General features: G+C 42.0%; 1 long non-coding RNA gene across 1 annotated transcript; it reads right to left on the bottom strand.

Annotated features, from left to right (window-relative positions):
* Positions 1-8,179: 8,179 nt before the first annotated feature.
* LOC142366323 (uncharacterized) lies at positions 8,180-9,001 on the bottom strand. The gene is made up of 3 exons (XR_012766784.1): positions 8,735-9,001; positions 8,395-8,603; positions 8,180-8,264 (listed from the first exon to the last, which is right to left on the bottom strand). It is a non-coding gene; the product is annotated as an uncharacterized LOC142366323 (long non-coding RNA).
* Between the last annotated feature and the right edge of the window lie 2,110 nt (positions 9,002-11,111).

An 11,111-nucleotide genomic window follows, 5' to 3' on the forward strand; every position in this document is an offset into this window, starting at 1 on the left:
TTGTTCAGGCCTACTCATTTTTCCTTTGATCTGCATACCATCAACAACATCATGTAACCTAAGCACATCATCATAGTTACAGTGGCCAAGTATCTCATGCCATGCTTGGATGTCATGGGTTGCATTACACTTATCATCATTAGACTCATCCTCAGTGTGCAGGTAGTACAACTTGCCATACACATGGATGTCAAAACTGGTACCGTCTCTGGTTATCAGGACGTCTTTGTCTTCTTTGAAGACGACTGTGGATCCATTCGTGGTTGGTGCCTTCACCGAGAAAATGTTCTGTGGATACGATGGTACATACAGAGCGTCTCTCAGTTTCGCTTTGCACCGCCGTCCACTGCTGTCGATGAGGGTAACCACTACAGTGCCTCTCCGCTGTGCGACGCCGCTGCATCTGGTGCCATCAGCTAACTCGACGCTGTGGGTCTCCGGCCTGAAGGTGCTGTCGAAACTGGTGAACAAGGCGATGTCGTTGATGACGTGGGATGTGGCTCCGGTGTCCACCGTCAGGCCCCTCTCCTGCACATTGCGCGACGGCTGCCGCTGGACACTGGCCCGTCCGTCCGCCATCTTGAACGCGTAGTCCTCCTCGACCTCAGCATTCTCCGAAACTTTGTTCACACCGTCCCTTTTGTCTCTGTCTTTGTCCTTTCGCCTGCATGTTGCGTCCCTGTGTGTGTCACTTCTGCAAACACTGCACCATGTCTTCTGTCTACACGCTCTCGCTCGGTGCCCTTTGGTCCCGCACTTGAAGCACACTATCTCGCTGTCGTCTCTCGTCGGTCCTCGTGCGCTAGCCTTTGGAGGTCGCCGCCCGGTTCTCCCCTCAGTTTTCATCACTCTGTCGTTGGACTCAGTTGTTCTGATGTTCTCGGTCTCTTCAAAACTCCGCAGTTTGGTCTTGAAGTCAGCAAACGTGATATGTTCATACGTGTGCGCTACATGAATTGCGAATGGCTTAAAGCTCTCTGGCAATCCCTTCAACACCATAGCCACTAGCAGACCGTCCCCCAACGTTTCTCCTGCGTTTCTCAGGGCAGTTATGGCAGTCTCTGCTCTAATTATATAGTCCATCACATTTTCATCATTGGACTTCTGTAGTGAGGTCAGCGTGGTGTACAAATTAATTATACGAGGCTTTCCCGTCCCCGCATAATACTGTCTTAAAATACCTAACGCTTTTCTGCCATCATTTTGCGCATCTCTCATTACCAGAGACAGACTTTTGTCATCTAGCAGTAAGATCAACTCTGCATACGCGTCCGCGTTCTTCTCAGGATCTTCTTCTTTTTCATCTGCTGTTCGTGGCTTATTTAACACAGTGTTTTTCAGCCCTATTAAATGAAAATGTCCCAATAATTTAGTTTCCCATACTTCATACTTTGTCTCGTCTCCGTCGAATAGCAGTCGATGTAGCCTGCTGCTACTTGTCCTTCGTTGCTCCGCCATGTTAGCTTACCCGTCTCCTCAGGTTGAAAGCTGCTGTGTCCTCAGGTTAAAAGCTGCTATGTCCTCAGGTTGAAAGTTTTCTCAACACGCGATCCGTTGCAACTTTCTTGACTTTCGTCGACTAGCTTCTCTTCCGAACGACTCCTGGGCCCATAACCTGTTGAGTTTATCATCAGAGTGTTGCTGCTGACGATTCGCAGGGAAGGAGCTGACGACTTCTTTGCATTTTATCCCATTTATTTCACCGAACCATAAAACATGGACATCTGCCAGTTGAGCCGAACGTACACTGAGATGCACACGACAAACGCACATTTAAAAATGTCCAACTACGGTAAGTCCATAGTGCCAAAAATACAATGTCAAATTGATACACATTAATCATTGTGTGCTCTTGCGCCCTCTAGTGTTACAACAAAAACACTGCAATATCATTCATCCTGAGGACACACAGTATATTTCTCATATATATTTTAACAGGATTTTAAATAAAAATGGAATATTCCTTCTAAAACAATGTATTCAGACATCTGTATTAGCACATGTCAATGATGTGCATCTGGGGGCTTTCAAACTGTCAGGCAACGGCAGCTTTACATCAATAACGGGACAAACCAACTTAACTACTTGTATAGGTAGTTTAAACATTTAACAATTTGTTTCATGTTATGCCAAGTCCATTTGGGTGAACATCTTAAAGAATTAACCATGTTGCTGGTTGAATGAAAAGCTAACTGTAGCTTGTATACAAGTTTGTCTTGAGGCTCCACAATTGTTTTCCATCAACCGACAAATCTGAAGTATTTCCAGACGGGGCTTTATATATTTATAAAAAGATATATATTTTTGGGGGTTAAAATCACTTTCTTTGAGCCTGCGGTCAAGTTGGGTTCTGAACTTTCTGCCATCTTCACGTAAGTCGACTTTCAGCAGTGACGCTGTGCCAGACCCCGTCATGCAGTGCGCTGACTCGCCAAAGCAGTGTTTTTCCACCTTCAAGCAATAATTTTGACCCCCGACTGTCTGTTTTTAAAACCTATTCAAATTTAGAATATTCTTTGGGCTTTAAGAATATATTGGGCTTTAATAGGCAACTTGTTGCATTTCCACTCTGTTCTGCAGTTGTGCCAGAACATGCCTATTGATGTTGCATCCTCTGAATTTACAACTTCTAAATGGGAAGTCAAATTTTCTTGTTGGTATCCTGGTAAGCTTTATCAAGTCCTTGTACAGTTGGAAGTGTACATGGTTTACTGAGTAAACGTGAAATCTTTCATTTGCTGTTCTGGTCTAACTCACTGAGCAAAGTATTGGTAGAACTAATGGTGCTCTCCCAGTACCCAGCTCCTCATTTTGCTTTCAAATTTCTAGCCTTTTTTTTTTTTTTTAAAATAAGCTTCAATTTATTCCATAGATTCCTCAACTGCCCTGTTTGCCTTGTTTTAATGTGCATGATTTGGGTGTCTGAAGTCTAAATCTTTATATCACTAGTGTTTTGGGTATATCTGGAAGAATGGACTCGTGTGTGTTGACTGCATTTAATTGCACACCAGAGGTCCGTTTCACGTAGCAGGTTTAGTGAAAACTCTGAGTAGGTTAACCCTGAAATGAGGGAAACCCTGAGTTTTCCGTTTCACAAAGGGAGGTAACTCAACCCCGAGAAAGAGGGGTAACTCTAGCCTGTTTCACAAAGAGGTAACTTAACTTCACGGTAATTTACCGGAGTAACAGACTCTCTGAATGTAACCTGGTCGGGACCAGGTTTTATTCAAGAAACCTCGGGTTTCTTTCTGTCTCCGCCCTCTTTCAGCCACACACGCCGTTTGATTTCCTCATTCATTCAGTCAGCAGAGCGAGTTTTAGCGTAGCCTATGTCTTCTAGTTCTAGAAGTCGATTTATAATATAGAAAATTTATGATATATAAAATTTATAATATAGCTTACAGTTAGAGGCGACTTTTTCCACGAACATGGCATGTCCGTTTATCAACGATCCCGTGGATGAAGGTGCAGCATTATTGCGCAGAGAATTGAATATTTGTCGGGAGATGGTTATCTGACCACGCATTGATGTTTTAGCATTTCCAGACAATTTTCTTTTTGATCGGTATCGTTTCACGTCAGAGTCCATCATTTACATACATAACATAATCCGTCCTTACATTGGCAACATTACCAACCGCAGTCATGCTCTTACATCTCAGCAGATATTGTGTGTTGCACTTCGTTTCTTTGCCAATGGAAGTTTTTTGTACAATGTCGGAGATGCAGAACACTTGAGCAAGGCAACTGTATGCAGGGCGGTCAGAAAAGTGTGCCTCACCCTGAAACGGCTTTTACCCATGTTTGTGGTTTTCCCTGGACATAAACCTGTCAGAGCCATCAAGGAGGAGTTCCACAGGATTGCAGGTGAATGATGTAGAGATCTGTTAAATTGTATTCTGTTAATGACATTGTGCTGCAACCTCAGACTGGGATTAGTAATTTTACTTTCTTTTAGGATTTCCCAGTGTGATTGGAGTGGGAGTGCATAGATGGCACACACATCCCCATCAAGGCTCCCTCACAAAATGAAGCCGATTATGTGAACAGGAAGTCCATTCACAGCATAAATGTGCAGGCACATGTAGACTGACTACTGTTTCAAGATGTTAAAGACTGCATCATAGTTCCAACATCTCATTCTCTGCACTGTCAAGATCATATGTGATGCTGCAAACATCATTTCGAATGTGGAGGCCTAGTGGCCTGGGTCTGTTCATGACTCAAGAATTTTTCGCGAGTCTAACCTGAGCAACAGACTACAACATGGTAAGCAGCCTAAAGATTTGCACAATATAATTCACTTGTCTCCCTCCTTTAATACACTCCAATGTATCCACTACGCATTACAGGAGAGTTTGATGGCCTTCTGCTGGGTGACAGGGGTTACCATGCCAACCTAGGCTGCTGACCCCTTACCTTGACCTTGAACCAGGCCCCCAACAAAACTTCAACCGGGCTCACTGCAGGACAAGAGCCCGGGTGGAGATGACCATAGGCCTGTTGAAAGCCCGTTTCCAGTGCCTACGTCACGTCAGGGTGACCCCTGAGAGGGCCTGTGATATAATTGTGGCATGTGTTGTTCTTCATAATATCGCCACTATTAGAGGAGAGCAACACCCTGTCCTACAAATTGAAGACGCAGATGATGACCCCATCCACCTGCCAGCTAACCAGGATGGCAGAGCAGTCAGAGACACCATATGCAATAATCACTTTAGGGTTTAAGTCACCATCATCACCACCATCATCATCATCACCATCATCACCACCACAGCAGTCAAATAAAGACATATAAATATAAATACAAATTTCATTTGGTCTTCTTTATTTCCTACAAATACAAGAGCTAGTTCAGTTAATGTTCCAATAGTTAACATAATTCACCTGTGACCATGCACCCACCTTTAACTTGTGCTCCAGTATTTCAATTTCCAGATCTGTCTTCCTCATCTGGCGGTCTAAGTAGAGCATTTCTTTATCAGCTTTTTGTATGTTTTTCAGCAGGTGAATTTTGTAAAGCTCTTTTACCGGCAACTGGAAATACATAAGGACGACATTAAATTATACAGTTGCACATGCATTCCACAGAATGAATCTCTGGTGTTTACTGAACATCCATCTCACTGTGTCAATTTGTGCAGTGGAAGTTGAGGGACCCTCCTGCTGCTGCCCAGCCATGCTCTGTTAAAAATAATAAAATGATGAGAATGTGTTAATATTTCAGTGTAGGTTAAAAGTCATATTCCACCAGAATGTTAAGAAATGGGAATGGGAAGAGAACTATCAGTATAATGAAGATGTTACCTCAATAGACCTTTCTGGATCCCCCTCAGTAAAGGCAGCAGACATAGTTTCCTCATCCTGTTCTTCCCAGATGAGTGGTAATTTTCAGTATACTTAAACTACTATATGGTAAAATCATTGGAGTATTGCTAACTTACAGTTACAAGATCTGTTGTGGCGTCAGGGGGCTCCACCAGGCGGAGAGCACCATCCGAATCTGTTGGGACAAAAGAAAAAGACAAATAAATATTTGTATAAATAGGTTTAAAAAATATATCTATAGGCCCATTACATTTTATAAAGGTATTTTTGTCTTGGGGGGTGGACTCGGAGGATGAGCTTTCTCCAGGGATTCCCTCAGCCACTGGCCTTCCAAAGTTTTGGCTTAGGGCCAGCTCCTCTGCCTCCGTTAGAGGTGGAGGTGCTGGCCCACCACCCGTTTTACGGGCATCTGCCTTCTTTCTGTTGGCTGAGTAGAAGTCTATGTTAGTTTAAATAGGCTAAATTATTTAACAGAACATGGTATAGATGAGAAGACAATTATGTGTGTGAAAACAGCATTAGCCTATGTTGGGGATAAAACGACTGCACAGTTAAATAGCCACTTTATATTTATTTCACAGTGTAAAACATGATTAAAATGAGGTACCTCCATGCCGAGGTCTCACCTGTTTGAACAATATTTTTATACTTCATCTTAAACTGCTGCCAAGTGCGCTTCTCCCCCGCGGGATTGCACCTAAATGAAACAAATAATAAGCTACTATTCAAGCAGTTTTCCCTATAATATTATTGCGATTGATTGCAAAGGAATACATTTAAACTTACGCATTGACGCGAGCAGCAATGTTCTCCCACGCCGTCTCCCTCTCCTTTGCTGCTGCAGCGGTGTTGCACTTCTTTTTAAAAACGTGTTCAAACTCGCCGTAAGAGCGCACTAAAATTTCCAATTCTATATTTGTAAAATATGTAGCCCGCCTCTTCCCTGTTGCCATGGTGACTCGTCGAATCGGGGCTCCATTGATGCTGGCTTTTTAAAGTGGTGGTGAACCTACTCAGAGTTGATTAACCTCACTCAAATCAGCGTTTCTGGAACCGAAAACTCAGGGTTTTCTATCTCAGAGTAGATCAACTCAGAGATCAGGAATAGACTCAGAGTTGGTTGAACCTGCTATGTGAAACGGACCCCAGATGCCCAGGTTTTGATGACAGGAAGCAGCATCAAAGCTGAACAATGTGAACTTTAAACCTTATTGGATGTGAAATAAAATGTGCTGAAGAGCAGGATTTCTCCACATGTCAGTCATCATGATGTGAGTGCTCAGCTGCATAGAAACATAAGAAGAAGCTCCACTTTAAGACTGTGTGATTGCAATGATCATCGTAGATTTGTCACCTTCAGTTTCTAAAGAATTTGTTCCAAAAATTTTCCTCTGAAGTGATTTGATTGTAGGTCAATGCCCCCTGCAGAATGTAGAGCGAAGAGATTCCACTATTTTACCAGAGAGCTGGCTTGAGAGGCTGCTGTTGAGCCTGCACATTGACTTCCCTGATGTGATTGTTCTCTGCAGCTGAAAATGGGACTCTCAGATAACTTAGTGTCTGTCAAAAGCCTCTTTTCCCTGTGTGTAGTTTTGTGTCCGTTGTCATATAGAGAAACCAGAGAAGCTCAATCCCACGACATGCTCATAAACTGCGTCTTCTCTAAACAGTATCGTTCTATTTTAGAAGTCAGAATACAATAACAGATTCTGTTTCAGAATCTATAAAAAGCTGGTTTGTGATTCCTTTGCTGGCTTACGGCCCCACCGCCCTGAGCACGCCTGATCTCGTCAGATCTCAGAAGCCAAGCAGAGTCGGGCCTGGTTAGTACTTGGATGGGAGACCGCCTGGGAATGGCTCATGACCCCCCCAAGTCCCTATTGCTCAACCTGGGATTGATCAAAAAAGGATCAAAAAGAAGGATGCCCCCTGGTGTTCACTGGCCTGAACTCTTATTTACTTTGATGTCATGCATGCATGAGGCCTGGATGATTGAAATCCACTTGGCTGCTGAATGTTGTTTGTATTATTTGCATAGTTTGAGTTGATGTAGACTGATGAGATTATGTTATTACTGTGTTAATGTTATGTTTTCCCATGCAAATTAGGTGTTACATCTTTAATTATGTGCTAATTTGCATACATTTCAGATATAGAAATCTGAAAATGTTGATAAAGTCAGGTTAAAGATTGTTGCTATAAAAAATATTGTTTGTAAGGAACAAGCCAGGGAGGTTTCATGTAGATATTTGATACTTAAATTTTCTATCCTATTTACCTGTAGTACATTGCCTATGTTATTAGGCTCATGCCTATGTTCTTGTGGTAATTAGGAGGCTTCGAACCCATTTTTGAGCCTGGCATACAGCATACAACCTTGAATACCCCTTCAAATGTTGTATAGCTCATTTTCTGAAATCCTGCCTATTGGGGGAAAGTGAAAACTTGCAGTAACATCTTTTTTCAGCAACAGAGATTTGCAAACACCAGTCAATAAGTGTACAAACAATTCATTTTATTAATGGCAGTAACATGTTGCACAGAGTCAGATAAAGCACCAGATGTTTTTCTGCTCACAATATAAACAAAATTACATTTATTCTCATCCAACAAATGTGCAATAGTGCAAGAAAATATTCTTATATGTAGTATTATTATTATTATATCACATTCTATTCTATTGGAAGGCCATCATTTCCTCGTCTGAACATCTGGCGTACAACTCTTTTTTGCCACTCCTGACAGCCTGGACTAAGAGCACCATGTCGTCCTTGTTGTAGGCCAGCACTGCACCTGCCAAGGCACTCATGGACGCCCCATACTTGGAATGGCTCTGTTGGATCACTGCTGGATCCCAGCGGTGCTGCCAGTGGCACACAGCACCCTTCTGCACCCAGTGTCTGAACAGAGTCTCCAGGAAGGAGGAACCGCTGTCACTGAAATGATATCAAGATTTTATACAGCATGTGTTCCTTGTAAAAAGATGTGATTTAATGTTAACGGTTTCATCTGTCAGTTAAATTGTTGATTTCATTATCAGTTATTTGGAATTATTCTTAAACTTACCGACAACAGTTGTTGTCTGCATATATGACCTTTGGTGACGGAGCGTTTGCACGTTGGAAGCGGGCAATCAGACCGCTCGCCGTACGCCTGCAGCACCCCTCAGACTCAGCTGCCACCACCACCGTCGTCAAGAACTGTCCCCGTTCGTTCAGAACACTGGTGACAGGCTGCGTGGTGCCCGGGCCATCACCATATATCTTCTTAGGGACCTAAAAAGCAGAACATTCATATTACATTCATATTATTTCATATTACAGTCTTTCCTACAACATGTCTGTGGATTACAAAGTATTCTCACTCAACACTCAGAATCCAGATCAAAGGGATATTTTATACAAACCTTTTTTGTACCATCAATGCAGAGGATTTCTCCAGTCACATTTCCCCTCCAGATTTCTTGGCAGCAGCCTCTGCAGTCCAGGGTCTGCTGCTCTGCTGGGGGCCTCTGTCACAGTCTTAGCTGCGTCTGAACACAGCAGCTTGGCCTCTCCCTGCCTATACAGAGGAATGTGTGGATACAGGTGCTGCTTCAGGCAGGAGTTCAGCTGATGGCTGAAGGTGAAGCTTCTACCACACACATCACACTCATTCTCCTTTGGAGCAGTGGTTCCCAACCCTGGTCTTCAAGGCACACTGCCCTGCATGTTTTCCATGTTTCCCTTCTCCAGCACACCTGATTCAAATGAATGGGTCGTACTCAGCCTTCTGGAGAGCTTTCAGACCTGACCCAATTATTTGAATCGGGTGTGCTGGAGCAGGGAAACATGGGAAACATGCAGGGCAGTGTGCCTTGAGGACCAGGGTTGGGAAACACTGCTTTGGAGCATGAAGCTTCTTGTGCCTATAGTCAGGTTAGACTTCTCAGTGAAAGTCCTGTTGCACACACTGCACTCGTGGCTCTTCTTCTCCATGTTTGACCTTTACAACATAAATAAATATCAATTCATTCAGTTTTCCATTTCTTTATTTTATTTTATTCATCTATTATTTTGTATATCTTTCGATTTTTTTTCTCCCGTCTATTGTTTTTCACTTGTAAACATTTGTTATTCAGGTCACAAATTAACAAAGCATTGTATAAATCAAGGATAGATGTACTGTTGATACACTGTTTGATTCACAATAAAAATATTTCAAACATAATTCATTTTTCCAATACAGCTGTACAAGAATCGTATTTTGTCCTGTTTTAGATACATAGCTAGCTAGCTAGCAAGCATGTTTTGATAGTAAAACGGATTATAGTCAACTGATTAGGTAGACTAAGATATATAATAGATTGACAATCATAAGTTTCATAACTACAATAGGTTATAGATTTGTTAAAATGATGTCATGATGATAAAAGTGATAGAATGTGCATAAATTCTCACAACAATAAGATGCCATTAAATTAAATCTGAAAATGTACTGGTAGCAAATGCACTAGCAGATGAAAAATGTACTGACACTGTCTCAAATGTTAGGGACAAAAATGCGACCATTTAGTGGCAATCTGGAGCTCTGAGCCTAAACCTCTGCCACAATGTTGTCGGCGAGAGAGATGCCTGTGGTAAGATGGCGGCCATCTTCGGACGTTCGACTACTCCGTTGCCCAGCAATGCGGACGAGACATCTTGCCATTCTAGCCATATCTATGCACAGAGCAACAGAAAGCTACAAGCAGGTGAGTCCAGAAAAATAATTAATTTAACGGTCAGATGTTAGCAGAAATGTCTTCAAAGTGTTCTGTGTCGTTGGTTTGGTTCCTGCTCCTGGACACGGGCAGTCAGAACATGCAGCAGAGAGTAAAAAGTTCAAATAACCTGGCTGCTATTCACAGTTAGCACGTCCCGCTAACGCTAATGCTCCGCCAACCATTAACCGTTAAACGTCCCAGCAACAGATTTCAATAAGCCGGCCAGATAGCCAAATATAAAATGGAGTTCGGTAAAGTTGGAAAGAAATTGGCAGATTCGGACTTCCGGGATCAATAACTCAGAAGTGAGACGTTGTTTAACCCTAATCCCTGATAGGGGACATTTTTGTCCACTTGGGGTGAACTTTCTCCTCTAATTTCACACTGTAGACAGTGATACTCATCAATCAATAGTCTAATGCTGTATTCATTATAATGGATGTCTATGGGAGCCGTTTCTGTAATCTGCCATTGCAGAAAAACTAAAAAGCTGATAAAACTGATGTTGTAGCTCATCAATGACATATCCCAGACCTAATAATCCCCCATAGAATATTTCACTTTGCATTGCATATATTGAAAATACAGCAGTTTCTGTGTGCGTTTTTTAACAGAAATTGGTGTTTACCTCATATACACTGGTATTTAAAGGGTTAATTTTTTGAAAATAATTGAAAACTTGTAGCCTATGATCAGAACTGAAGTGGAAGAAAAGATTTCTGGGGAAAAAAAGTGGAAAAAAATATTAACATTTGGTATTTTGGGGATCATTTTAGAAGGGGACAAAAATGTCCCTTTTCAGAAATTAAGGATTTTTTTTAAAATCAGGCATAACAAAAAAATTAAAAATCCCTAAAAATCAATGTTGTTGCTAATCATTGACATATCCCAGACCCTAATTATCCCTACTCAATAATTCCACTCTGCATTCCATATTTTGAAAATACTGGCACCAAAAGGCTTCAAATTTGGGCTAAAAAGTTCAAATTGGCATCTAAAGGGTTAATTTTTTTGAAAATAATTGAAAACTTGGTAGTTA

The sequence above is a fragment of the Odontesthes bonariensis genome, chromosome 17 (assembly GCF_027942865.1).
Source record: "Odontesthes bonariensis isolate fOdoBon6 chromosome 17, fOdoBon6.hap1, whole genome shotgun sequence".
In the NCBI taxonomy this organism is placed as follows: Eukaryota; Metazoa; Chordata; class Actinopteri; order Atheriniformes; family Atherinopsidae; genus Odontesthes; species Odontesthes bonariensis.